The sequence below is a fragment of the Palaemon carinicauda genome, chromosome 3 (genome assembly GCF_036898095.1).
Source record: "Palaemon carinicauda isolate YSFRI2023 chromosome 3, ASM3689809v2, whole genome shotgun sequence".
NCBI classification, from domain to species: Eukaryota; Metazoa; Arthropoda; class Malacostraca; order Decapoda; family Palaemonidae; genus Palaemon; species Palaemon carinicauda.
In genome coordinates, this window is record NC_090727.1 from 60,663,100 (window position 1) to 60,690,930 (window position 27,831).

The following is a 27,831-nucleotide window of genomic DNA, read 5'->3' on the forward strand; positions in this document are numbered from 1 at the left end:
ATTTAGAACTCTTTATCTCCCTTGTGAGGGCAATCAAACCATGCAGACATTGCTTAGAATCAGCATGATCAAAATTTTCATTTGCACTTTCAGTTGTCTTTCTAAGATGGTTTAGATTCAAGGAAAATAAATCAGTCAGGCAAGTGGTCGTTATATGAGAATTGTATTCTATGTATACAGTAAAATTGCACATCAGTTTTGAATAATATTTTAACTTTTTGTATGTATATAGTAAAATTGCATATCAGTTTTGAATAATATTTTAACTTTTGTATGTATATAGTAAAATTACATATCAGTTTTAAATAATATTTTAACCTTTGTTATGTATATAGCAAAATTGTATATCAGTTTTGAATGATATTTTAACTTTTGTAAATTGTCATCAGTTATGTTTTTTTATTACAATAATATTGTCTGCTTATGCATTACTTCTGACTTCTATTTATGCATTATTACTGTATCTTCTATTTATGTATTATTATTGTATCTTCTATTTATGTATTATTATTGTATCTTCTATTTATGTATTATCACTGTATCTTCTATTTAGGCATTATTATTGTATCTTCTATTTATGCATTATTACTGTATCTTCTATTCATACATTACTAACTCCATCTTCTAGTCATAAATTACTACTGTATCTTCTGTTTATAAATTTCTACTGTATTTGGTAATTTTGATCTGAAAATACAGCTGTTATAATGAAAAACGCAGAAAATACATTAGCCATGTAGAGTACAAGAGACTTGTAATCGTAAAGTAAAATACATTATAGAAGACATAAAAAATCATCCATGGCTTAGCCTTGAATGTCTTAAGATGTCTTTTATAATGTATCTTACTTCACGATTACAAGTCTCATGCACTTTACATGGCTAATGTCTTATCTGGGTTTTTCAATTTAAAACAGCTGTATTTTTAGATTGAAATTACAAAATACAGTAGAAATTTATAAACAGAAGATAGTAGTAATGTATGACTAGAAGATGGAGTTAGTACTGTATGAATAGAAGATACAGTAATAATGTATGAATAGAAGATACAATAATAATGCATAAATAGAAGATACAATAATAATGCATAAAGAGAAGTTAAAACTTTGATTAAATCAATATATAATTTATGCAACTAAAGTTGTAAATAAAAGAAATAAAAACTTATTTTTAAATTTATTTTCATTACATCCATAATATTAAACAAAAATTCCTTAACAAAATGTTTATAAAATTAAAAAAAAATATAAAAATTTCAGTAACCTGGAGTGTTCTCCTTAATCTAACGTTCATATGACTGAGTGTTCTCCCCAGTCGCCCCCTCCCTCTTCTGGTATCAGTAAAATGCCCGTTTTCTCTCTCCTCTGAAAGACCAGAGAGCTCATTGAAGTATAAGACCTTGCTTTTAACTATGATAAACCACGATTGTTCATTTATAAGACTGGTCTATTCGCTTCCAATGTACAGGGCTCGTTCACTCTTCCACTGGTGATGATAGAAATGTCTCTCTTGGTATGTTAGTATTATCAAAATGAGGACTATTTACTATGGTACTTCATGTTCGGTCCAATTCTCAAAGTATATTCATTCCTGACAACTCTAGTCTTGTGATAATAATTCATTTAGCCTCAAAATTATTCATCTTTAAAATATATAAGTTACTTTAACTCTGAGTTTAGCCATAGTCGACTAAGAAGCGACTATTATTTTCTGTTAATTTTCAAGTTTATAAAACAATCAAATTTCGATAAAGTCTTTTATTGTAGAAGATTAGTTGCCATATACAGGACAGGTTTGAAATACACTCAATAGCAATATTAAGTATAAAATTATGGACACACTACAAAGTCAGTGACAAACTATATCAAATTATTCAACTTCGTTTTCTATCAACAAACTCAACCAATGACAGTCATAGAAAACGTATATCTCAGATCTCACAATATGGGATACTAAAGTATTTCGTTAACTTTGATTTTTCTTAAGATTGGAATGAGTTTGAAGATAAACATTTGAGGTTACAAGTGCCATGATTGTGTAAATTAGTTAAGTTTTCAATAAAAAAAAAAGAGAAGGAAATGGAAAGCCCACCAAGGCCCACCCCTTCCCACCTGGTAACAAAAGACTAATTAGGTATTTTGTTTTTGAACGAACAAAGTCACCAGGCCCTTGAATGCTTTCCATTTCCTTCTCTTTTGAAATTTTTTATTGAAAATCGTACAGAAATTAATGCATTGATTGTGAATTAAATATGCCAAGAATAATATTTTTTTTTCATGATAATGTTATAGTATTCTAATTTTGACATCTTAAATGATAAACCTTTAAGCAGTAACAGAACAAGGGGACTTTTTTCTCAAATCTAAATTTTTGGTTAGAAACAATAATTAAATAGAAACATGGTTGGAGGGAGTGGAGACCTCATCAGTCTTATATTACAATTCCACCACGATCGATTACTCCAGAAACCTTTTGCCCTCTCAAAAGCAGACAGGAACCACAACTGCCCAAAGGCATCTCTCTCATCCGTCCCATTTCATGTGCATGATTGAGTCGGGTAAAGGAGAAGACACGTGCAAACCACTGCCCTGACTATCCTTACTACTCCTCCTAGCAGATAGCCAGATCGGACCGAAGTACACATTAACCTTGCACGTGGACCACAAAAGTCAATTCAGTTCCATGTGTAATACATTCTCAAATATGACCCCTTTTGAAAGCTACGTGGAGAGATAAAAGCTAAATAACCCTTAACCTAGCAGTGGGCCTATCTACAAAGCTGAAAACCCTTTAAACTAACAGTGGGCTTATCTACAAAGCTGAAAATCCCTTAAACTAACAGTGGGCCTATCTACAAAGCTGAAAACCCCCTTAAACTAACAGTGGGCTTATCTACAAAGCTGAAAATCCCTTAAACTAACAATGGGCTTATCTACAAAGCTGAAAACCCCTTAAACTAACAGTGGGCTTATCTACAAAGCTGAAAACCCCTTAAACTAACAGTGGGTCTATCTACAAAGCTGAAAACCCCTTAAACTAACAGTGGGCTTATCTACAAAGCTGAAAATCCCTTAAACTAACAGTGGGCCTACATACAAAGCTGAACACCCCTTAAACTAACAGTGGGCCTACATACAAAGCTGAACACCCCTTAAACTAACTCTAAGCCTGCCTACAAAGCTGAAAACCCCTTAAACTAACAGTGGGTCTATCTACAAAGCTGAAAACCCCTTAAACTAACAGTAGGCCTACCTACAAAGCTGGACAACCCTTAAACTAACAGTAGGCCTACCTACAAAGCTGGACAACCCTTAAACTAATAGTAGGCCAACCTACAAAGCTGAACAACCCTTAAACTAACAGTAGGCCTACCTACAGAGATGAAAACCCCTTAAGCTAACTGTAGGCCTCCCTACTAAGCCTAACACCCTTTAAACTAACAATAGGCCTACCTACAAAGCTGAACAAGCCTTAATCTAACAGAAGGCCAACCTACAAAGCTGAACAACCCTTAAACTAACAGTAGGCCTACCTACAAAGCCTGTTGCTAATGACCAAACAGATATTTTACCTTAGTGTCACATTGCCTAGTATTTATTCCTCTCATACAGGCACACCTGCTAATCGATCAGTAGGCCTACTTGATGAAAATTAGTCTACAGTATGAGACACACATACATGCATACATATACATACGTACCCGCACGCACGCACGCACGCATGCGCGCGCGCGCGCACACACACACACACACACACACACTACCCAGCCCTGAATAAATTCTATTGATATTACCTGCTCTTGAACATCTTTTATTAAACCATAAACTATGGACAAGCTTAAGGAGATTTTAAATTATTCGGAATCATTCTCTTTTATATGAATACTTTTGAGACAGACTTCCTTTAATGGAATATCTTTGGTATTATAAACTTCGTATCTACGATCTTAAAGTCAGATTTTTTTTTTAATAAATTTGGAAAATTAGTTATTTTAAAAAGTATTATGTAAAATAAATATAATTACAATTTGAGTATCAGAAATTCATCATAAAACTAATGTTAAAATTAAAACTTAGGAAACTGAATTACATTAGGCCATTCTGTGGTTTGAAAAGGTTATTAGCAATGTAAAAACATCTATGGGTATGATACTATTCCTCTTTAACTGTTAAATTCTCCGTAATGTTAAGGATAGTGGACGATCTCGTTATCCTAGATTTGGAATGTTTGGCTTCTAACCAAATATCTGCATTTCGACTATCATGAATACTGAAGATGACTGAAATTTGATTTGATAAGAATTAATCCCAGACTTTCAAATTAACCCTATTTCAATGGCATGAACTAAAGGCTTTATTCCTTCATAAAAATTAATTCCTTTTATTAAAGGAAACCTTTGACACCATCAGAATTATAAAGTATCTTATACATTAGGTATTTGTAAAGTGAATTGCTTATGGTCAAAGCACGAGCCTGAAACTTGTCCCTTAGAAACGAATTGTGAAGAAACCTTAAGCTTGTCCTACATATTTAAAAAGAATAGTTCTTTATTTGCATATCTAACACTCAACGCCTTGCATATCACCTAATCTTAATGTGGCCACGCAAGAAGTCAATATACTAAAAGATTCGTAAAACGGCTTAATATAATTTTGACAATCTATAGACAAAAATAATTAGGATATACTAAGCTGGTAAAGTGAGCAACTGATTAAGCTACTATAAAAAAAAATCTTTAGATTTAATCTTTAAAGAATTACTGCAAAAACAAGTGAAATTACTTTAAATTGATTAACCATTGGATTAACTTCTTCATATATGTTTTCAATTACTCATTACGAAAATCTTTAAAATTTACGTTTCAAGTATGAAATAAATTTAGGCACCAGATTTATTTAAATTATTCTCAAAACACTTTGATTTGAAACTCCAGTTTGGCCAATTATGCAACGAAATCTAATATTGTCCCTTATGAAATAGAATAAATTTTTCGCTGCCTACTGAACAAAGTTTACCCTAATTTCAATATTTAAACTTTCAATCTCCTATTATTTAGTATAAATCTAGATTAAATTTTTGGTGTTAACCTGGGGTATAGACTAATTGCTAACCTTGACTTAACCCGAAAAAAAACTAATCCAAGTCTCATTAAGATAACTTTTAGAGAGATCTATTAAAATCAGCACCCAATTAAACTAATTTTCACTAAAGAATACATTAGTATGAAATTATAACTTCCTTCTGCAGACAAGATCCTCCTCGTAACACTTACACCAGACATCATCCAACCACTCGTTCATTGCTTGTTACAAATTTACTGATGTACAAGGAATGTATTGTCCTGCATCAATTAATTCCTAAATTCAATCTGAAGACTTAATTCTAAGTAGTAGAGCAGCAACATAAGTGGTGCACTCCCAGAGCTTATACATCTAAGAACTTTTGCGTAGTTACATAGTGACAAACTGGCCTTTTTTCTCGTACTATCAAGTTACTTAAAGATTGCGGTAATATCTACATTAAATCAATGGAAGTGGAGACCTTTTTAAAGTGTACTGTATCCTATTTTAAGGAAACTAATTCCACTTGAATTATCTTATACTACCTTTTTGTAAAAGATAATTCTGCCGATTATTAACGAAATCTAAATCAACTAATTGAAATTAAAAACTTTCCAACTAAATCAGTAAAGGTTTTCTGTACTTCGCATCAAGATGAAAATATTGAACTGCTCAACAAAAATCGAAATATTGCAAGTTTCAAATAAATATTTAGTGGCTAATTTATATGTAATTTAGACGTTGGGTACATGAAATATTCAAGACATTAAAATCGCTAGAAACTGATTTTTCAGGATTTTTCTTATGGTACTTACATGAATTCTGATAAAGTGATTTGAAGATTAATGGACTAATGTCTAGTTTTACATTACCTTAAGTTACTATACATTTACTCAGCATAGACGCAAGTTAACTAAAGTTTTACACAAAAAATTCAATAGTTTGAGACGTTAATTCAAGTATATTGGCATTTAAACGTAAAGGCCTTTAGCATAAGCAGATGAGTTTATCAAAGCTTTTAGTTAACTTAACAGTTTTTGCTTTAGTTGTCTAGAAAGATTAGCGTCGAACATATGACCTTTTTACATGTAAACGACCTAAATCTCAAGTGTCATTAAAATTCAAAGAAATTGGCGAGTTATGTAGTTTATTACAATATTAACACCAATGCTCTGACTTGATTTTTTGTACAAGCTTCAGAGGCTTATCAGATTAAGTCTAAATTTTCTGAATTACAAAATGTCCTTGCATTAAAAGAATATAACTTCAGGAGGTTTTTTTTTTTTTTTTTTTTTTTTTTTTTGTAAATTACTACACAAGATACATTCCTGTACATCAGTATCACAGTGCATATATCAAATCTAATCTCAAAACGTCAAACTTCAGTTTGGACCCTTTTCCAAATCATGGAGAAATTTCAAAAATACATAACCAAGAGCAGATTAAACTAAATTAAACTGAACCATTATTATTTAACCTTTAATTTAACCCTGTATAAGCATCCCCTAAGCTAGGTTACTGATAATTTAACCCTTAATTTAACCCTGTATAAACATCCCAAATCATGGAGAAATTTTAAAAATACATAACCAAGGGCAGATTAAACTAAATTAAACTGAACCATTATTATTTAACCTTTAATTTAACCCTGTATAAGCATCCCCTAAGCTAGGTTACTGATAATTTAACCCTTAATTTAACCCTGTATAAACATCCCAAATCATGGAGAAATTTCAAAAATACATAACCAAGAGCAGATTAAACTAAATTAAACTGAACCATTATTATTTAACCTTTAATTTAACCCTGTATAAACATCCCCTAAGCTAGGTTACTGATAATTTAACCCTTAATTTAACCCAGTATAAACATCCCCTTAACTATGTTACCTGATTCTGAATTCCACAAACAATGACTATGATAATGCCTTAATTCCCCTATTCAACATTGGCACTAACTCCCAAACACTAACAATTAAAACTATACCAACAACAATATATTCAAGAATGTATTACACATTTCTTCTAAAATGACTACAGCAGTTCTTTGTCCCTTCTTTATGTCATGAACAGAAACAGTAGGAATCAGATATCTTGGGACATTTATAATCCCAGGTGGACCCCTTTTCAAAGAGCTCGGGTATCTCAGTGTAATGGAAAGCACTAGATTGTAAGACTTGACAATGTCAACACTTTTTGAGAAAGTTATCTTTTCAAACCAACTTAAAATATCTCTACAACCTTTTGATTTTCATTGACAGATAAAATTGAAAAATTTAGCTGTACAGTTACTAATTTTACATTATCATTGAAAACTCACATATTCTTGGACAGAATTTAAATCACTATCTTGACAAAAAGTTTTTCACAACTCAATTTACACAATACATGAAAAATTTGATATAGTTTAACTGAAATTACAGTGTATACATAACAGAAACCTGTTCAATTTGACATTACAATCTCCTACAATTCAAGATTAAAGATTTTTAAAAAGCTTTAAACTAAATTTAAAAATATTTACAAGTATGAAACATCAAAAATTTAAATTCATTTGAGGCTTTAAAGATCATTTAACAGACTGAATTATTAATCATGACTAGAATTGACAGGAATAAAATCTACCCTGACAAGATTTCATGGAAATCAATTTGGACTGAACGTGTTCACCATGGCACACAGTTTAACATTTTGGCAATACAACATAACCAAGTTAACAACATACTTCTCTCATCAAACCAACAAAAGAATGGACGAGTTCCGTACATGGGAAGCTCATAAACAGCCTAAATGAACAGTGGTTCCAGTCAAAAGCAAGATATATACTTCATGGGCCCTCTGGCCTTTCAGTGGTGAGGAATATGGCCAATACTGATACCAGAAGAGGGAGGGGGGCAGATGGGGAGGGAGGCTCAGTCATATGAACGTTCCCTTTAATTCTTTTTAAAATCTTTCCAAATAGGGAGGGGGAAGGATCAAGGAGTGGGAATGGGAGCTCTGAAACTAAGTATTAGAGGGAACAATCTGATTCAAACACAATTGTAAGATTTTGTAAGATTTTCCAAAATTCTCCCCTGTGTCATTTTAAAAAATCGAAGATAATTTCAAGGTATGTTCATGTAGCCGAAGACAAGATGAGGAAGATCACTAACACTAGCCAAAGCCCTATAATTTCACACAGTCACATACCATCCCTCACACTTCCCAGCCCTACTAGCCATTTCACCCCAAAGCCTCCCTAGCCATTTCACACCAAAGCCCAACTAACCCTTTCAGACCAAAGACCTAGCTTATTTCACACCAAAGCTCTCCTAGTCATTTCACACCAAAGTCTTCTTAGCCACTTCACACCAAAGCTCTCCAAGCAATTCACACCAAAGCCTTTCTACCCACTTCACACCAAAGCCTTCCTAGCCATTTCACACCAAAGCCTTCCTAGCCTTTTCACAACAAAGTCTTTCTAGTCACTTCACACCAAAGACCTTCTAGCCATTTCACACCAAAGACCTTCTAGCCACTTCACACCAAAGCCTTCCTAGCCATTTCACACCAAAGCCTTCCTAGCCTTTTCACACCAAAGCCTTCCTAGCCTTTTCACACCAAAGCCTTCCTAGCCTTTTCACACCAAAGCCTTCCTAGCCTTTTCACACCAAAGCCTTCGTAGCCCTTTCACACTAAAACCCTCCCAGCCCTTTCACACAAAAGCCCTCCCAGCCCTTTCACACAAAAGCCCTCCCAGCCCTTTCACACAAAAGCCCTCCCAGCCCTTTCACACAAAAGCCCTCCCAGCCCTTTCACACAAAAGCCCTCCCAGCCCTTTCACACAAAAGCCCTCCCAGCCCTTTCACACTAAAGCCCTCCCAGCCCTTTCACAATAAAGCCCTCCCAGCCCTTTCACACTAAAGCCCTCCCAGCCCTTTCACACTAAAGCCCTCCCAGCCCTTTCACAATAAAGACCTCCCAGCCCTTTCACACTAAAGCCCTCCCAGCCCTTTCACACTAAAGCCCTCCCAGCCCTTTCACACTAAAGCCTTCCTAGCCATTTCACACTAAAGCCTTCTTAGCCCTTTCACACGAATGCCCTTCCTGCCCTTTCACACTAAAGCCCTCCTAGCCTCTTCACACCAAAGCCTTCCTAGCCCTTTCACACTAATGCCCTCCTAGCCATTTTACACCAAAGCCCTTCAAGCCTTTTCACATCAGATTTTTCCTAACCATCTCGTCTGCCAACGGTCACCTAAAACTATTCACTATTCGTTATTATCCATCGATGTTCAAGTCCAACTTTAATCCTTAGCATTTAAATCTATGCCAATCAACAAATCAGCCTTTCAACCTTCCCAAAAGCAGAAAGTTTTAGAATCATCTTTCCTAACCTTAAATTTAAGATTCTCTAATAATATCTAATCAAAATCTGACAAACATGTACAGTAACCTTTTCTTTTACCTATATTATATACCTTTTTATTTCATTTAAAGTATACTCCTAGAATCTTCTGTAAACTACTCTAGTTACTAACTTATATATATTGAGAGAGAGAGAGAGAGAGAGAGAGAGAGAGAGAGAGAGAGAGAGAGAGATGGAAATTTGATCAAATACTGAATCTTACAAATTTAGAAATAAAAGAGGAATAAGTTTTTATACAAATTACAGACATCAAAATATTTACTCTAGATTTTAAAATGGAGAACCAATAGGGTACTTAAGCTTTAGATTAATCCAAATAAATTTGCTAGTTATTACCCTTTATAAAATTTAAAACATGATGTAGGGGATCAATTATCCAAGGTATACTATTGAAACTAGAAAGGGTTTTGTGTTAAGGAACCTTAAGCTTATAGGACAGAAAGAAAAATTCAAAGTCTAAACAAGAACACACCTTGAAATAAGCATTTAAAGCAGCCTAATTCAAATACCACAAAAAGAGATAAATTATGTACACTTAAAAACAAAAACCTTATTTTCATCAAATAAAAGTTTTGGCACCGGATAATTTAGTACTCTTATATAACCTATTTATTCCTAATACAATAACCCTAGTTTAAGATTTTCCCAACTAATTTACTAACATGTTCCCTTTCCCTAAACTTTAAAAAGGATATAGATTACAAACTAAAAACTGTTTTAGTGTTAATAAAGGTTTTCAAAATCTTACTAGGAATACTCAATTCTTGAAAGTCAAAATGGACAAATAAAAAACCTTAGGAAAATTTTGCTTCTAGGATCTCATAATTTGAATGTCCAACCCCCCTGGATTAAATAAATAAATCCTGAGGATATCACTAGACTAAAATTTAACTGAAATAGCCCAGTCTCTACCTGAAATAGCCCAGCCTCTAACTGAAATAGCCCAGCCTCTACCTGAAATAACTCCTGCCTGAAACAGCCCAGCCCCTACCTGAAACAGCCCAGCCCCTACCTGAAACAGCCCAGCCTCTACCTGAAACAGCCCAGCCTCTACCTGAAATAACTCCTGCCTGAAATAGCCCAGACTCTACCTGAAACAGCCCAGCCTCTACCTGAAACAGCCCAGCCTCTACCTGAAATAGCCCAGCCTCTACCTGAAATAGCCCAGCCTCTACCTGAAATAACTCCTGCCTGAAATAGCCCAGACTCTACCTGAAACAGCCCTGCCTCTACCTGAAACAGCCCTGCCTCTACCTGAAGCAGCCCAGCCTCTACCTGAAACAGCCCAGCCTCTACCTGAAACAGCCCAGCCTCTACCTGAAACAGCCCAGCCTCTACCAGAAGCAGCCCAGCCTCTACCTGAAGCAGCAGCCCAGCCTCTACCTGAAGCAGCAGCCCAGCCTCCACCTGAAGCAGCAGCCCAGCCTCCACCTGAAGCAGCAGCCCAGCCTCCACCTGAAAGAACTCTACCTGACTATCCCAGCCTCTACGTGAAAGTACTACCTGAAATATCTCCTCCTTGAAATATCCCAGCCTCTACCTAAAATAGTCTGCCCTCTACCTGAAAAACTCATACCTGAAATGACTCGTTTATGAAATAGCCCACCCTCAACCTGAAATAACTCCTCGTAAAATAGCCCACCCTCAACCTGAAATAACGCCTACGTGAAATAGCCCTTCCTCTACCTGAAGTAACTCCTACCTGAAGTAACTCCTACAGGACTATCTGAAATTTCATAACTACGATTTCCACAATAAGATTTTTCAGATGCCACCAGGTTGATGCGAATGAGATACAATTTAGCGCTATAAAGCTTCAGGTTAGCTTACGCAAGATTGCAATCTTAGCTATTGACACTGATTTAGATAGGCCTAAACTGATTCATAACGAAATTTAAGTCATCAACTATTCATTAAAGCAATTTCTAATGGGAATTTAATTATAAAAACTAAATTCATGAAACTAAAAATTAAAGAATTTAGGTAAATTAGTAAGCTAACAATATAACTTAGCACATTGTCCAAGGGTTAATACTTGAACTAGATACTTAAAAAACTAATTTAAATAGAGGCATTCCTACAAATGCCCAAAAAAGTGTTCTAGAAGTTCCACTTGATCTTCTCCCACTGAAGAATTTTACCAGGAGTGTCGATTGATCTAGGATAGTCAATGTTCATCATCCTTTTGGTTAAAGGGTTCTAAGTGTCCGAGCAGGAGTCCACATCAACCTGAAAGACGAAAGTGTTAACAGGAACTCACAGAAAATTACTAATCAAGATTTATGAAATATAAATTTAGTACTGTTTTTAGTAATTCTTAAGCAATAATATGTTTGATAAATCAGTTCAATCGAAAACCAATTAGGATATCTTAAGCCCCCAAAAGTAGGATATTTTAATCCCCCAAAAGTAGGATATCTTAAGCCCCCAAAAGTAGAATATTTTAAGCCCCCAAATGTAGGATATCTTAAGCCCCCTAAAGTAGGATATCTTAAGCCCCCTAAAGTAGGATATCTTAAGCCCCCAAAAGTAGGATATTTTAAGCCCCCAAAAGTAGGATATTTTAAGCCCCCAAAAGTAGGATATTTGAAGTCCCCCAAAAGTAGGATATCTTAAGCACCTAAAAGCCGGATATTCCAAGCTCCAAAATGATTAGGATGACGTAAGCAACAAAATCTATGATATTCTATATATTTTGATAATTTGGTGAAGAAATTAGAATATTTCAGGACCCCCCCAAAAATCTAGGATATCTTAAGAACTAATAAAATGTACTAGAGTTTCTATGTCAAGTTCTCAACAGTAAATTCTCAAAAATATGAGTAGAAAATCCTTTGCTAAAAAAAATTAAACTAAGTTGAATTAGCATCTACAGCGCACCACACATGGCGTACTGACATCACTGCTCACTTACGATAACAATTCAACTTAACCGATGTGTAGCTTCACACATACACTAACCTGAACACCTTTGCAAAAAAAAAAAAAAAAAAAAAAAAAAAAAAAAAGTTGATTTGATTTTTTTTTTATTTATCTAAAACGTTTATCTAAAAGTAGCTGACTTATTTCACACCTAAACAGAGGTATAGAACTAATCTCTAAACTTAGGCTATTTGAGTTTAAAACCATTTATTTTAATAATAAAAAAAGAAACGAATTTAATCTAAGCTTTCTAACTAACGGGTTTTACGAAAGAGAAAAATCATTCAGAAAAAAACAATGTATGAATGTTTGTTCGTATACAGAGTGAATCCTATCACTTAAATTTTAATCTGAAGGCTCCATTTCCTAAAAAATTTTCTCATATGTGAAAACTAATATCCAGAAATACCAAATCCTCAATATCAAATATCTAACATTCCATCCCTGTACTCGTGTAACTTCACCCGAGTACTAAATGGCAAAAAAAAAAAAATCTAACCTAGTTTCTTAAAAGCAAACAATTTTTAAGATAATTTTAACATCCAAACGGAGTTTACAGTATCAGATAACTGAAGATGTCATACTTAACTAGGCTCACGCAGAAGTCAGGAGGCAATGTCTCAACTTGGGGAACAACGGCGTCTGCGCGTCATTCGGACACACTGGAACACAAATGTAGAAAGAATTAAAAAGGTCATTTCAATATATTTTTTTTTGCGTTTGCCTATTATTATTATTATTATTATTATTATTATTATTATTATCATCATTATTATTATCATCATTATTATTAATATTATCATTATCATTATTATTATTACTAGTCAAGCTACAACCCTAGTTGGAAAAGCATGATGCTATAAGCCCAAGGGCTCCAATAGGGAAAAATAGCCCAGAGAGGAAAGGAAATAAGGAAATAAATAAATGACGAAAAAAAAATTAATAATAAATCATTCTAAAGAAAGTAACGTCAAAACAGATATGTCATATATAAACTACTAACAACGTCAAAAACAAATATGTCATATATAAAGTATTAACAACGACAAAAACAAATATGTCATGTATAAACTATTAAAAGACTTATTGTACTTAACTAATTTCTCCTAAAATTATTTTGCCAAAAAAAAATAAACTTCTGTTTTGTTGTCCAAAAAAAGTATGTGACTATTATTTAATGTCCAAATGGAAATCTCGAATTAAACTATAATTGCATTTAAATCTTTCTTTTTACCAAAAATGCATCGATTTAATCAAATCTTGGCAACTACGGGAATTAATCAAAAGACTCGAATTAAAACAAATTCATGATAGTTTGATCAACACAGCTTAAGTGAATCCTAGGAGGCCTATCACCCCAGTTTCAAATTAAGAACAAAAACTCTCACTGAAAGAAAAACAAATCTATAAAAACACAAAGATCTTAGATATCTGCTATTTACGCAACATAATCTAATATTGTTCTGTACGTGATTGAGGAACTTCATACCAGCACTAAATGGCCCAAATCTAACCTGTCTTCTAAAAAGCATAGAACCTAAAAAAAATTTCACTATTCAAGCAAAGTTTACAGCATCAGTTCATCTTTGATGACGTCATACTTAACTTGGCTCATCATCATCATCATCATTTCAGCCTTCAAAAGTCCTTTGTTGGATGTAGGCCTTCCCCAGGTTCCTCCACAGACTTCTATCGCAAGCTATTCTGTGCCACTGTTGCTTATGTTGGTCTAAGTCATCTCGTCAGCAGGGTTCTTTTTTTTTTTTTTTTTTTTTTTTTTTTTTTTTTTTTTTTTTTTTTTTTTTTTTTTTTTTTTTTTTCCTCGGTTTCTTGTGTATCCTCGGGGTGTCCAGAAGGTTGTTCGTGATGTCCATCAGTTGTCTGTCATCCTGGCAATGTGCCCCACCCAGTTCCATTTGAGCTTGCTAATGGTTTCAAGGATATCCACTACTTTAGTTTTTTGACGTATCCATTTAGCTGTTTTTCTATCCTTCCATGTTAGATTTAGCATAATTCTCTCATGTGCCCTCTGCATTGTTCGTAATTCAAGGGAAAGTTTTTTTTTGTTAGATTCCAAGTTTTGGCCCCATAGGTGACAGTGGGGAGGATAGCCCACGCACGCAAATATTCTCATGCGCACGCTCTTCCTCCTACGGACAAACGCCCCGTGAAACTGCGACCTCTGCCAGAGGCATTCCCCCACTGATCATACAGAAGACAAAAGATTCAAGATCTTGCAATTTCTCAACTTGTTGCATGACAGCCTTTGTGTCCTCTTCCAGTCCTCAGTGTCACTGGAGTACAAATCTGGAAAGAATTGAAAAGGACATTTTAGCAACATTTTTACTTTTGCCTACTTTTGTTCTTGGCTAAAATTTCCCCAAAATAGTTAAAGACACTTTCCAAACTCAAGACACTTATTACTAGTTGACTATCAATATCAACAGCTGAGTTTAATAAAATGCATAAAAAAAACTAGTTACAAGATATCCACGATAGCCCGAACAAATACAAGCGGTTAATTTGTTGAACAAGCCATAATTCATTGGTTGTATTAATCAAATTGTCAAAAAATACCACACAAACTATTGGCCACAAATGTGGGGTTACTAGTACACAGGAACATACCGGCTGAAGAGGTTTTGCCTTACTTTACTAGTTAAAATTTAAGTAAAATTTCACAACTAAAGATTGTTATACGACAGTATAATTGTTATACAGTGAACCCTCGTTTATCGCGGTAGATAGGTTCCAGACGCGGGCGCGATAGGTGAAAATCCGCGAAGTAGTGACAGCATATTTACCTATTTATTTAACATGTATATTCGGACTTTTAAAACCTTCCCTTGTACGTAGTACTGTTAACAAACCACCCTTTACACCCTGTAATGTACAGAACACTTAATGCATGTACTACAGCACCCTAAACTAAAACAGGCACAAATATTAAAGGCGATTTTATATCATGTGTTTCCTAAACACCTAAAAAGCACGATAAAAAATGGCAACCAATGTTTTGTTTACGTTCATCTCTGATCATAATGAAGAAACAAACTCATTTAGTGTACACATATATGTACGTATGGTTAGTTTTTGCATCGATTATATTGATTATACAGTACTGTATGTTGATTTTTTTATTACCAATGTTTTAGTTTACGTATTTTTCTTAGGACTTCCAAATGAAATCTTTTTCTTTATGACGCCGCCTGAAACGACGGCGTGTACGCTCAGTAAACAACCACGCTCAGAACAAACAAGGCATTTAACACGCATGATGATACAGTAGTGATAAATAATGATACAGTACATACAGTATTTACAGTACAAAGCATTTACAAAATATGTTACCTTACAAATATAAATTATACAGTACTTGTACGTAGCAAAGCAGGAAAACAATTTGAGAGAGAGAGAGAGAGAGAGAGAGAGAGAGAGAGAGAGAGAGAGAGAGAGAGAGAGAGAGAGAGAGATTGTTTTACGTACGTAAATGTAAATTTTAAACAAAAAAAATATGATAGGTTACAACATGTAGACTTTTAAAACCTTCCCTTTAACTTAATGCATACAGTACGTACAGTACTAAACTATAAAACAGGTTAAAGTAAAAAATAAAGATTGTTACTGTACTCACCACGAAAGAAGTTCCAGAAAAACTTGAATGACGATGGCGATGAATTTGCTGCACAGTAGAAATGATGATGATGAAGCTGATGATGTGTTCTACTGTGCAGTCAATGATAGTATTTTACGTCTCTTCAGACGGAGGTGTCTTTTCCTGGGACACCTCTTCAACTTCTTCAATTTCTTCCGAAGGCGTACTAGCAGGAGGAACTGGCTCTTTTTTGCGAGGCTGAAAAAACATTGTGATTGGAAGTTGTTGCCGCTGCTTCTTTTTTCGATCCAAGAGCATCCTGTAGGGAGTCGTGATGTCATCGACCTTGTTGCAGAATTGCATCGAGCGAACCATATCCTCGTCCCACTCTTGCAACATTTCTTTCGCCTCCTTCATATGGTTGCAGAACTTGGCGAGCCGTTCTAATGTTAAGCCCGTTTCTTCTACATTTTCTTGGGTCTCTTCCTGGGTACCCTCACTCTCTTCCTCACTTGCCGATTTCGTCAGGTCTTCGAGGTCTGCGTCAGTTAGGGGCTGGGAATGGCAGTCCAACAACTCGTCGACGTCTTCAGTCGTCATGTCGCCAAACCCGTCACCCCCAATTATGGCAGCCAACTGCACAGATTTCCGTATTGCAGAGTGTTGGATTTCCGACGGAGTAAATCCCTTGTCGTCGTAAACAATATCGGGCCACAGCTTCTTCCAGCTCGCATTTACGGTTGCAGGTTTCATCTCTTGAAGTGCCTTTTGAATATTCTGCAGGCACGTGGCTATGGTGTACTGCCGCCAGTACGCCTTCAAGTTGAAGTCTTCATCCTCGTCATCTTGGGCAGCATCCACACACGCAACGAGGTCCGCCAAGGTATTCTTCGTGTAGAGGGCCTTGAACGCCCTGATAACCCCCTGGTCCATTGGTTGAATTAATGACGTGGTGTTGGGTGGCAGGAACTCAACCTGAACGCCCTCACGCGACAGGTCAGTTGCGTGTCCACCAGCGTTATCCATAAGGAGAAGGATCTTGAATGGCAAGCCCTTCTCTAAGAGATATTCATGGACTTGCGGGATGAAACACTGGTGGAACCAGTTGGAGGTCAGCATCTTCGTAATCCATGCTTTTTGATTATGCATCCAGTACACGGGAAGGAGATTCTTATTTTTGTTTTTCAAAGCGCGAGGATTTTTCGACTTATAAATAAGCCCCGGCTTTAACAAAAATCCAGCAGCATTGCCACACATCACGAGGGTAACGCGATCCTTGAATGCCTTAAAGCCAGAGGCTTTGGCTTCCTCTTTGAACAGGAAAGTTCGCGACGGCATTCTCTTCCAAAACAAGCCGGTTTCATCCATATTAAACACTTGTTCCGGCTTGTATCCACCTTCAGCGATAATGTTCTTGAAAGTCTGGTTCACGTAAGTTTCAGCAGCGGCAGTGTCAGCGGAAGCAGACTCCCCATGCAGGGAAACGCTTTTCAGGGCGAAGCGTTTCTGAAACTTCGCGAACCATCCTTTGCTGGCGGAAAAAACGTTGTTTCTGACGCTGGGAATCAGTGGAGGTCCCTGGTTGAGGATCATCTACATCATCATCTTCTTCAGCATGGTCGCCATCGTCGTCATGAGGTTCCTTTGCCGCAAAATTCTCATACAAGCTCAAAGCCTTTGTTCGGATGGTGTTCGTATCCAACGCTATGTTCTTCTTCCGACAGTCGGCAATCCACACAGCTAAAGCACCTTCCATGCGTACGATCGTTTTATTACGCGTTGTAACGACTCGCTTCGCTGATCTGCTAAAGGTGATTGCAGCAGTCTTTCTAATGTTCGCCTCGTCCTTCCTGATGTAGCGAACGGTGGATTCGTTGATGCCAAAATGGCGGCCGGCGGCCGCGTAACTTCTACCATCTTTTAACATGTCGAGAAGCGTAACCTTCTCAGCTATCGTCATCATTCTTCGGTGGCGTTTAGGCTCACTACCAGCCTTACTAGAAGCAGAACGCTTGGGAGCCATTGTAACAGAAAGTTCAACAAAAAGTTCAACTTAAAACAGTCGCACACAGCACAGATTCAACTTCACAAACTTAAGAACGTCTACTCAGCAATACGCGGAAAGAGAAAGTGAACGATGCAGTCCCGCGAGAACTTTGATGCTGCGGGTAGAAGATGCGGGCAAAACACCAATCACAGGCTAGATAACAAAACTTGAGTTTTGATTCGTCATCTATCAGCGCTTGAACCAATCACAACCCGTCTTATACAGTACTATGGTGCGTTGGTTACTCATAGAAGATGTCCCGCGCACACTGAACGTACGTAGATTAAGTACAATACCGTAATAATAATAAATAATGATAATAATACTGTACAGTAATAATAATAATAATAATGATTAATAATAATAACAATAATAATTTTATTAACAACAACAACAATAATAATAATAATAACAATAATAATAAAAATTTACGTACGTACGCTATTTTACGCCTCTCTCTCTCTCTCTCTCCTCTCTCTCTCTCTCTCTCTCTCTCTCGTACGCTTACAGTACTTATTCGAAATGTGATTTTTGCAACAAAGAATATTATTGGATGCAGTACTGTACTACGTACGTATACATACAAAAGATTCATGGAAAAGAAGCACATCCATTACAGTACACACCATTCTAATATGGTATGACTGCATCTGATTTGCGTTTCATGTTCGATTTAATTTTACTACGTACTGAATTATCGTATGATCACATTCTCTTTTCGTGTTTTATTTCTTTCTGTGCTGAATTATATATCATATGTAATGCAATGAACAATCAGTAAGAGCAGATATTACTATAATTACAGTATTAATGGAATTACAGGTAACAAAATATCGTATTTGGTTATCTTCAGATTTCGCGGTATTTTCGAATTTTCCGGAAAATCCGCGATATGTATATATATATGGGTTATGGGAAAACCCCGCGAAGTGGTGAATCCGCGATTGTCGAACCGCGAAGTAGCGAGGGTTCACTGTAGTTATAGACACTGACTGCAGAATTGGGTTCATACTTCATAACATGTATCCCTGGAGTGAACGAATTGAAGGCACAAAGACAAGACGTCAAGTAAACCTCTCTGGAAAAAAACTACGATTGACAACAACAGCTTTTTGGTGGGAAGTGTGTTTCATACTTCTAAGCCAGTCTAGTAACGTTGGGCGGTCGTGGGATTACTAATGAAATCGATATATCATGCTATATAAAGCCAACGCGTGGCTGCAAGAATTGTTAAACTTATACCTACAGTAATTCACGCGACATTTTGAGAAGTTATGTGAACATATCGTTGCACAATATCCATATTCACATTTTGGGTATTATCGTACGTTTCAATAAATTACTTTTATTTTATGAGTTTATATTAATATAAACTAACACTTAAAGATCCTCGCTCAAGGTGACAGATCTTTGGATGAGAAAATTTGGGGTGAGGGACCTTGAGGGATCTCAAAATCAAATAAACTTTACCTTTAGTTGTAATTTCGGCTAATGAGGACAACGCCGGTCGAATCTGTCTCTTTCCAAAACCAAACCGAAATAACTTGGGACAACCACTAAACGATTGTCCAACTTCCCTGGCATTACTTTTACGGGTTTATTTCTCGCCCTTCATCAGACACTAAGAGTCTGTTCAAGCTGGCTTTGATGTGTGAAAATAATTTCTTTCCAGTTTATATTATAACTACAATGGACAAGTCCACTCGTCATTTTCTGTTTTGTTATAATGACGTCATAATTACGTCACTCCATAAGTAAGGCAAACTGAGACTATGATAAGTCCTGTGTTATTTCCGGAATTGACTATTGAAACTCGCTCTGTTACGATCTCAAATGACAACTTAAGATATTACGAAACATAAACATAGCTGCATGACTGATAAAAAGGTGCCCCACCTCAAGAAAGTATCACTCCAATACTTATTAAATTACACTGGCTACCTATTTAAGCTAGACTAAGGTCTTTGTGCAATGACTAGTTATCAGAATCGGACGTCCAAAACATCTAAGAGAATTGCTACATATTGTGCTGACACGAGAATAGTTAGATAGTTTCGAGTTAATGGAACCAAGATACATGTCAATTTCGTTTGGTCGCTACAACCTCACCATCTTTGTGAGCTAGGGATAGGGGGTTTGGGGGAGCCTATAGGTCTATCTGGTGAGTCATCAACACCCATTGCCTGGCCCTCCTTGGTCCTAGCTTAGGGAGAGGGGACTTGGGCGCTGATCATATGTACATATGGTTAGCCTCTAGGGAATTGTCCTGCTCAATAGGGCAATGCCACTGTCCCTAGCCTCTGCCATTCATAATCGGCATTTAAACCTTTAAACTTTTACTGTAGATTCTACAGCTTTCAAATAAGCGGTCCCATGACTATACAATAAGCTCCCACAAGACATTAGAAAGACTGAAGATATTAAGGCTTTCAAAAAGAAACTGAAGACTTTTTCGTTTCCAGAGTTTCAATAATATGTGGATATGACAATAAACACGGAATTCGATGTATGATACGATAAATACCTAATAATGTATATGACAAACAGATCTTGTAAGCCCTGCAGGGCTCAAGTGTTCCTCTGTGTCATAGGACCATGAAAACAGCCCTTAAAGTAAAGAAAGTGACCTAATGTATCAATATGGTTAAGCACACTATGTATATTTGCTTCGAGCTAATACACTTAGTAAATGAATAAAAAGGTCGTGGCACAATTCAATAAACGTGGGGCCTATTAAGAACACAAGCTAAATTTGGGGTAACGATATCTTTTTTTCGATTGTTAATTTACATAATGTACATGAATTTGATTCATGATTTATATCCTCCGAATATATTTCCCTTTCACAAATACAGACCACTCCTCAGTAAACCCCCCCCCCCCCCCCCCACAGAAGCACCCACAGTGTGCATTGAAGAAACACATTTATTACATATAACCAGTTTTGCTTCACATAATGTCGAAGGTAATTTACACATGAAAGTATTTATCGTTCTTTTGGACACAAGAAAGAAAAAAAAAGTACCCGGTAAGTTAACAACTATCTTTATAATTAGGTAACACCGAAGACGCGTTTCTCTGTCTTCCCACCTTGCGCAAAACTGCAAGTAACGACCTTTGCTTGGCAGACCGAAAACACTGATGAGGAACTAATAGTACTTATGAAAAAGAGTTTTGCCATAACTAATGAGGTGATTACAATTTGTTTGTTGACTGGATTATGAAAGATCAACTAATATAATTATTTCATTCAAATGAATTTGAATCAGCGATGATATTTTAGGAAAAAAGATCGTTTATTCGAATAGGTTTAGAGACTGAATAAGCTTCCGGTGATTTAGAAAATATTTTCTTTGAGAGAGAGAGAGGAGAGAGAGAGAGGAGAGAGAGAGAGAGAGAGAGAGAGAGAGAGAGAGAGAGAGAAGAGAGAGGAGAGAGAGAGAGTGGCACAGTCTTCACAATAATTCTTTCATGCAATTAAGTAAATGTTAACCGCCCCCCCCCCCCCCCCCCCCCCTCCTCTCTCTCTCTCTCTCTCTCTCTTCTCTCTCTCTCTCTCTCTCTCTCTCTCTCGCTCTCTCTCTCTCTCTCACATAGGATCAACAGCTTTAGACAAATTGGATCTTAACTACCAAATTAATCAACCGAAAACTGTATAGAAAACTAAATGGGATATTTTGGACCATTTTGAAATGAAGGAAATAAGCCACCAGTAGGACGACTGCAAGATGGATTTAAATCCACAGGCTGGAAGGATTACTAGTAGAATACCTAAAGGGGGTCACCATAGCAAATTCTTAGAAAAGGGTAATTTTGAAATAAGTAGTCATGATGAGGTCACTTCTGTGTGTTGAAAGGTAATAGAATACACGAGCGCGAGTTTCAAGGAGTTACAAGGATTTCGGATGTCTCAAAAGACTTTTTAGTCGATCTTTGGAGACTCCATTTGCTTTGGTAGAGCGATTTGGTTTAAGCATTTAGAAAGTTTTTATGATCTTGTCTAATTTATTCTTGAACTTGGTTTACCGTGTTACTGTTTACTACATCCGGTGGAAGTCTATTCCAAGTATTTGCTATTTTCTGGAGAGAGAGGAGAGAGAGAGAGAGAGAGAGGGGAGAGAGAGAGAGAGAGAGAGAGAGATTCCAAGCCTATCACTGCTTTACACTGAAGGGCCACGTTCACAAGCAAAGCAACTGCAAAACCGCCAACATAAAAGCGCTAGAAGTCACGTTTATTAGAGCCCTATTAGACAAAGCATGGCTAACCATAAGGTCACAAAGATGCTAATAATTGATAATATGGTCCACACCAGGCTCATAGAACTCTGGTTCTCATCAAAACCTTATGTTACGTAACCTGCACACAGCGTAAAGACAATTTAACTCACCTGACCGAGGATACAGCTAATTTTATTGCCCTGATGTTTTGAGGACAATTTTCCCTTAAGCTATGAAAAGGCAAAAATCAATAGAGAGTTTATAGTCAAGCCTTCGATTAAAGTTGCTTCGTCCACGAAGTATCAAAGACAGTATTGACGCTTTATTCAATCTTGTGCATCACTAATAACCAGCTTTATTCCATCAAAATGATATTGCCTTCGGAAATTTCTACATGAAACTGTTCATCATTTATTAATTCAAAACTTAATACATTCAAAACAAAAATAACTTATTACCTTTACATTAAACTAAATAAGACTTCCTATTTTCAGATTACAAACTGATCTAAAAAAAAATAGCTAACCACGAGTAGGCCTGTCTTCTTAACGAAGAGCAAATAGGCCTGCGTTGAACACCACTTTTGCCTGACTGGTCGAAAAACAGACTAGGGACACCTCCGCCCCAGTTACAGTAAGAGTTTAGTTACTAACTAATGCTTTGATTACGCCTGCCCACTAGTGAATGATAGGAAAATATTGATGACGGTTCAATACATAAGGCATATCAATAAATGCTTTCCAAGAATATTTTCTCAAATATCAAAATTACACAAGAAATTTGACCTAACTTATTACGATTCTGCCAGAATCAACATGAAAACTAATAGTAAATAGGTCATTGCAAATAAGGCGAGGATAAATGCTAACCCTAAATAGTACCTCGCTTGAAAACGAAAGCATTTGACAGTAAACACGAAATGTGTGATATGTAAAATACCTTAGAATGAACACGAAAAATGACCTTGTAGTCTCTGCAGGGAGTAGGTGTTCTCTGTGTGACAGGGACACAAAAAACAGCCCTTTAAGTAAAGTTCCTTAACTTAATGGAACCAAATGTATGAGAAACTAAGGTGTTTCTTTTTTATCAAAATGTCGCCAGTAATTTCCCCCTGAAGGTAATCATTACTTAGTAACAAAATTAATTCATGCAAAATAAATACAACCGTTTACCGTGATACTGAACGAAGACTGTTGGTATTAATGGCTGAATAAGGCTTCCCATTTTCAGATTATATACGGACTTTTTTTAAAGTTCCCTGACAACGAGTAGGTCCACCCTTTTAGACGAAGAACAAATATGCAGAAAACCAGTTCTGTCTGGTTGGTCGAAAAACAGACCAGGGCAACGCCCCCCCCCCCCCCCACACTTAGGTCAGTCATTACTAATGAGACAATTAGGTCATTATACATACGCTAATGGAATATGAGATAAAAGAGAGTGTTGCATACAAAATAAATCGTTTTTATAAAGGTTTTCCCAAGAATATTTTTCTAAAAATCTACGTAAAAAGTCGTGTTTCTACTTTCGCTTTTATCACGTAATTTCCTACTTTGATTTAAACTGAATTTCAATGCATTGGTGGTATGGAGTCCCTTAAAGATAAAAATTAAGCCTTTATTCTACCAACCACTCACTTCTGTGTAAGTGCATGTGCTGAGCTGACTTAATCTAAACTTACAAATAACATATCTTGGGATACACTTCCGAATATTTGATATTTTAATGGATTTGATGCTTACTGCTTTCCTGTATTTAGAGAGAGAGAGAGAGAGAGAGAGAGAGAGAGAGGAGAGAGAGAGAGAGAGAGAGAGAGAGAGAGAGAGAGAGAGAGACTTATCAAAACCGAAGGATGTCTTCAAATTTACCTCTACGCGAAGATAGCTTTTTCGAAAGACTGAACAAAATGTTCTTGTAATCTTACCGACTATGGAACTCCCAGTTGCTGACATAGGATATCAATGTTATTCTCACTCTCAAGTAAGAATATATTTTAAGTTATTATTAACAATGTTACAGGGACACTGAAATTAAACAGTTCTGACGTCAGCAATACTTATGTGGGAGACCCACTCATGAAACTTAAAAGTTTACTAACAAAATATTTGTTAAATAACCGAAATAAAGCAGTAAATTGGGGCATGCTTCTATTATTACAAAGCAGCTGAGAGAGAGAGAGAGAGAGAGAGAGAGAGAGAGAGAGAGAGAGAGAGAGAGAGAGAGAGAGAGAGAGAGAGAGAGCTTCACAAAATTTCCTTAATATGATATAAAAGATAGGAGCTTTGACAAAGTAATTTCTCCTTTGGTGCTTGAAACTCTCTCTCTCTCTCTCTCTCTCTCTCTCTCTCTCTCTCTCTCTCTCTCTCTCTCTCTCTCTCTCTTCTCATTCGGTAAAAGTATTTAGAAAATATTACATATCCCAGTTTACATCAACGTTCTATTGATAATTGTAAACATTTGCACTGATGATTTAAGAATTTTACAGCAATTTCTGCATGATAGTACATCGCTTGTAATTCCAATCAAGAGACTACAGTAGTCCTCCTTACTTTGAAAATACGCTTTAGCCCAGAACCATATTTTTCACCATTAAAGATATAAATCCCTTGGGGCTGAACCTTCAACTGAGTTTCAAACAAATTCCTGTGGGAAAATAAAATTTGATAGGCCTATTTCTTATTGCACGAACGTAGTGGAGAAAGTAATTTTGATGAAGCCATAACAAAACTTTCTCAATTTTTATAAATCATTTAGAATATAATATCTAGGCTATCATTATATGTAACAAGTACACCTGTAGTCACGTCCAGGTGGATATCTGTTTCTGTATTGAAATGAAAACATCGAACTTTGAAACAATCAATTAAATCAAGGTTAGCAAAAATTGATAATGGGAAATAGGACAGACCTGCACGAGAGAGAGAGAGAGAGAGAGAGAGAGAGAGAGAGAGAGAGAGAGAGAGAGAGAGAGAGAGAGAGAGATTAATTGGTGGGCGTGGTTGATACTGCGAGTTATCATACTAACGTAAAGTGAGACAATGGTTGTTTCTTAAAAGCAAAATGATTGTATATATTTATGTCAAGAATTGTATGCATTTGTATTCAAACGAATGATATATGTATATTTATACAGTATGTATATACCAAATTATAACAAAGAATTAATTCTGTGTATCAATAAAATAATGATTTTGTGAGAATGTTGAGTTGCTCACTGAATTATATTTTTGATCAACTAACGAACAACTTTCCATCAAACCACCTAAAACCCTCGTTTCTTAATTACACTTTTGCAATGCAAATAATTACACAAATAACAGTTTTCACTATAGTTTACACCATCATATTCACACCTTTTAAAATGGAAAAACTAATCTCTAATCAAATTTCTTATCAGATTACATCAAAGTATGTGATTAAAAAGTTCTGTCGTTTCTTAATAAAACATTGCGCAAATAATAAAATGATACGACCCTCTATTTTAACCAAGGGAACAAAAATTCCATAAAAATGATCGACATTTGATTTGGATTCTAAAATCTAGGGCTACGGCTACAGGCAGGAGTATTTTCTCAATTCATTCTTATAGTAACGACTTCAATTATAGGTAATTACAGATTCCTTAACTGGAACTAAAACCACACAGCGACTACAGTTATACACCATCTCATTAATTGAAAAGTTAAAGCCATATCTGGAAACAATCTCATTTAATAACCACTCACTGATTAATGGAATTACCAACACACGCTAAAAAAGGCCATTTTAGAGAAATGTCTTTTATAAAGTTTCTTCACCAATAAAAGACCCTTAAAGAAATTCAATGGTTTAACACATGTAAACCTACAGCACCAACAAGATATTCGAATCTCCAGTATTTTAAGTAATTAAAGATACCGCGAGAACATAATAAAATCAATAGAACCTTGTAAAGTTTGTCCCTCCTTACCCATAAAATCCTTCACTGTTTGCAGGGTCACAAGTTAAAAGACGAGTCACGAGACACGGTTCCTTCTTCCTTCATTTCTGTCTGAGACAGAAATGAATCTTCTTCTACAGTTTACACAGTCAGGAACATCCCTAGACATTCCCTAAAAGTTCCCCTGACCAGAAGTAATTTCTCCAGGCATTTTTCAACACAATTAAATTTACAGCCCATTAAATGCTGTACAGTGTACTCCTGTACCATCTGTAATTATAATCTATTCTGTTTTATTTCTAATTGTTCTAATTGTGAAACAACATACAGTATATTTTGTTTTATTAATGATGAATTTGTGTCCTGATTTCAATTTGTGCTCTGAAAGATATATTAATAAATTTCTAATTGCCATGAACGTCATACCATTGGAAAACAATAAAACGTAATTAAGTCATTCACTTTCATTATGTCTTATTGAAGACTGGATAATTATTCATGAGTATTTAGATAATGTTTTACATTTACCAGACGTAAGGGAATTTCCACACTCAATGCCCCCCAAAACGTTTAAAAATTCCCAGATTTGGGGACAAATTCACAAAAAGTTGTCCTTCGGGTTAAAGAATTGTTTCAACCAATCAGGGACCGCCACCATAGTCTGCGTTCTATAGCCTTTTCATCAGCTAAGATTATAGTCTTTTGCTTAGGATATATTTAAACATTCTTATGATATATTAACTGAATTATAATAGGATTTCAGAAGATATTCGTACGATTATAATTTGATATTTGATGGATATAAACGAGTGAAATGTATAAGTAAGTTATCCCTGGATCAATGACCTAAGGAAAAAGAAAACTACAAAATTTAAATTAAAGAAAATCTTATTTAAGGGTAACTATAATTTATTTAACCACAGCGGAAAACTTTTTTTTTTCTCTTCTTCTTTTCTTTTCGTTATAAAGTCATATTAGAAAATTGATGAGTTAATACCTTAAGGAGTATCATCTTCCAAAACTTATATAATTGTATGATATAGAATTAGTAAGATTTCTTTTGGAAAGAAATATCACCATAAACTGAAATTAGATAGTATATTAAAACCTAGGATTTATAGTTTGGCAATAGGCTCCACATGTATAAAATAGCTATTTGTATTTACAATTATAATCGGCTTTAAAATATCCTTATTTCGGCATAGGACTACTTTGGTATCCTACTTTTTATTCTACTACTTGGAAGTATTATGTTAGTTTAACTATGTTTACAAATATTTATCTATATTCTAAATGAAGGGAGATGTTATTTAATTACCCTTCTAATAGTTTTATCGAGTTACAGAAACAGTTGAACGATGTAACTATATCTTTTGTGATGTGTTTGCTGCAAAGTTCACCCTTATGGACAATGAAGAAGTTTTGAAATGAAGGCATTTAGCAAAGTTTGGTTGAAGGCGTCTGATGCATTTTACTTGAACACCAAATGGAATTGGAAATACACAATATTTTACATTAAAAGCAGCTGCTTAATTCCATTTTAAAATTAATTTAAAGATCTAAAAATTATGCACACACTTAGGCCTATTCATGTTGAGCATTTTGGTATAGGTGTACTGTATACTTCTGTAAATAGACTGCTATTTGAATATAATTTTTACTAG

The 27,831-nt window shown here is 35.6% G+C and overlaps 1 long non-coding RNA gene across 3 annotated transcripts; it reads right to left on the minus strand.

Moving 5' to 3' along the window:
* Positions 1-9,015: 9,015 nt before the first annotated feature.
* LOC137638303 (uncharacterized) lies at positions 9,016-26,277 on the minus strand. Of its 3 annotated transcripts, none has more exons than XR_011044017.1 (3): positions 26,198-26,277; positions 12,973-14,695; positions 9,016-11,695 (listed from the first exon to the last, which is right to left on the minus strand). It is a non-coding gene; the product is annotated as an uncharacterized lncRNA (long non-coding RNA). The 3 variants fall into 3 exon arrangements; XR_011044018.1 differs by lacking the exon at positions 26,198-26,277 and adding an exon at positions 23,421-23,531 and having other exon boundaries at positions 12,978-14,695; XR_011044016.1 differs by having other exon boundaries at positions 9,017-11,695; positions 12,978-14,695.
* Between the last annotated feature and the right edge of the window lie 1,554 nt (positions 26,278-27,831).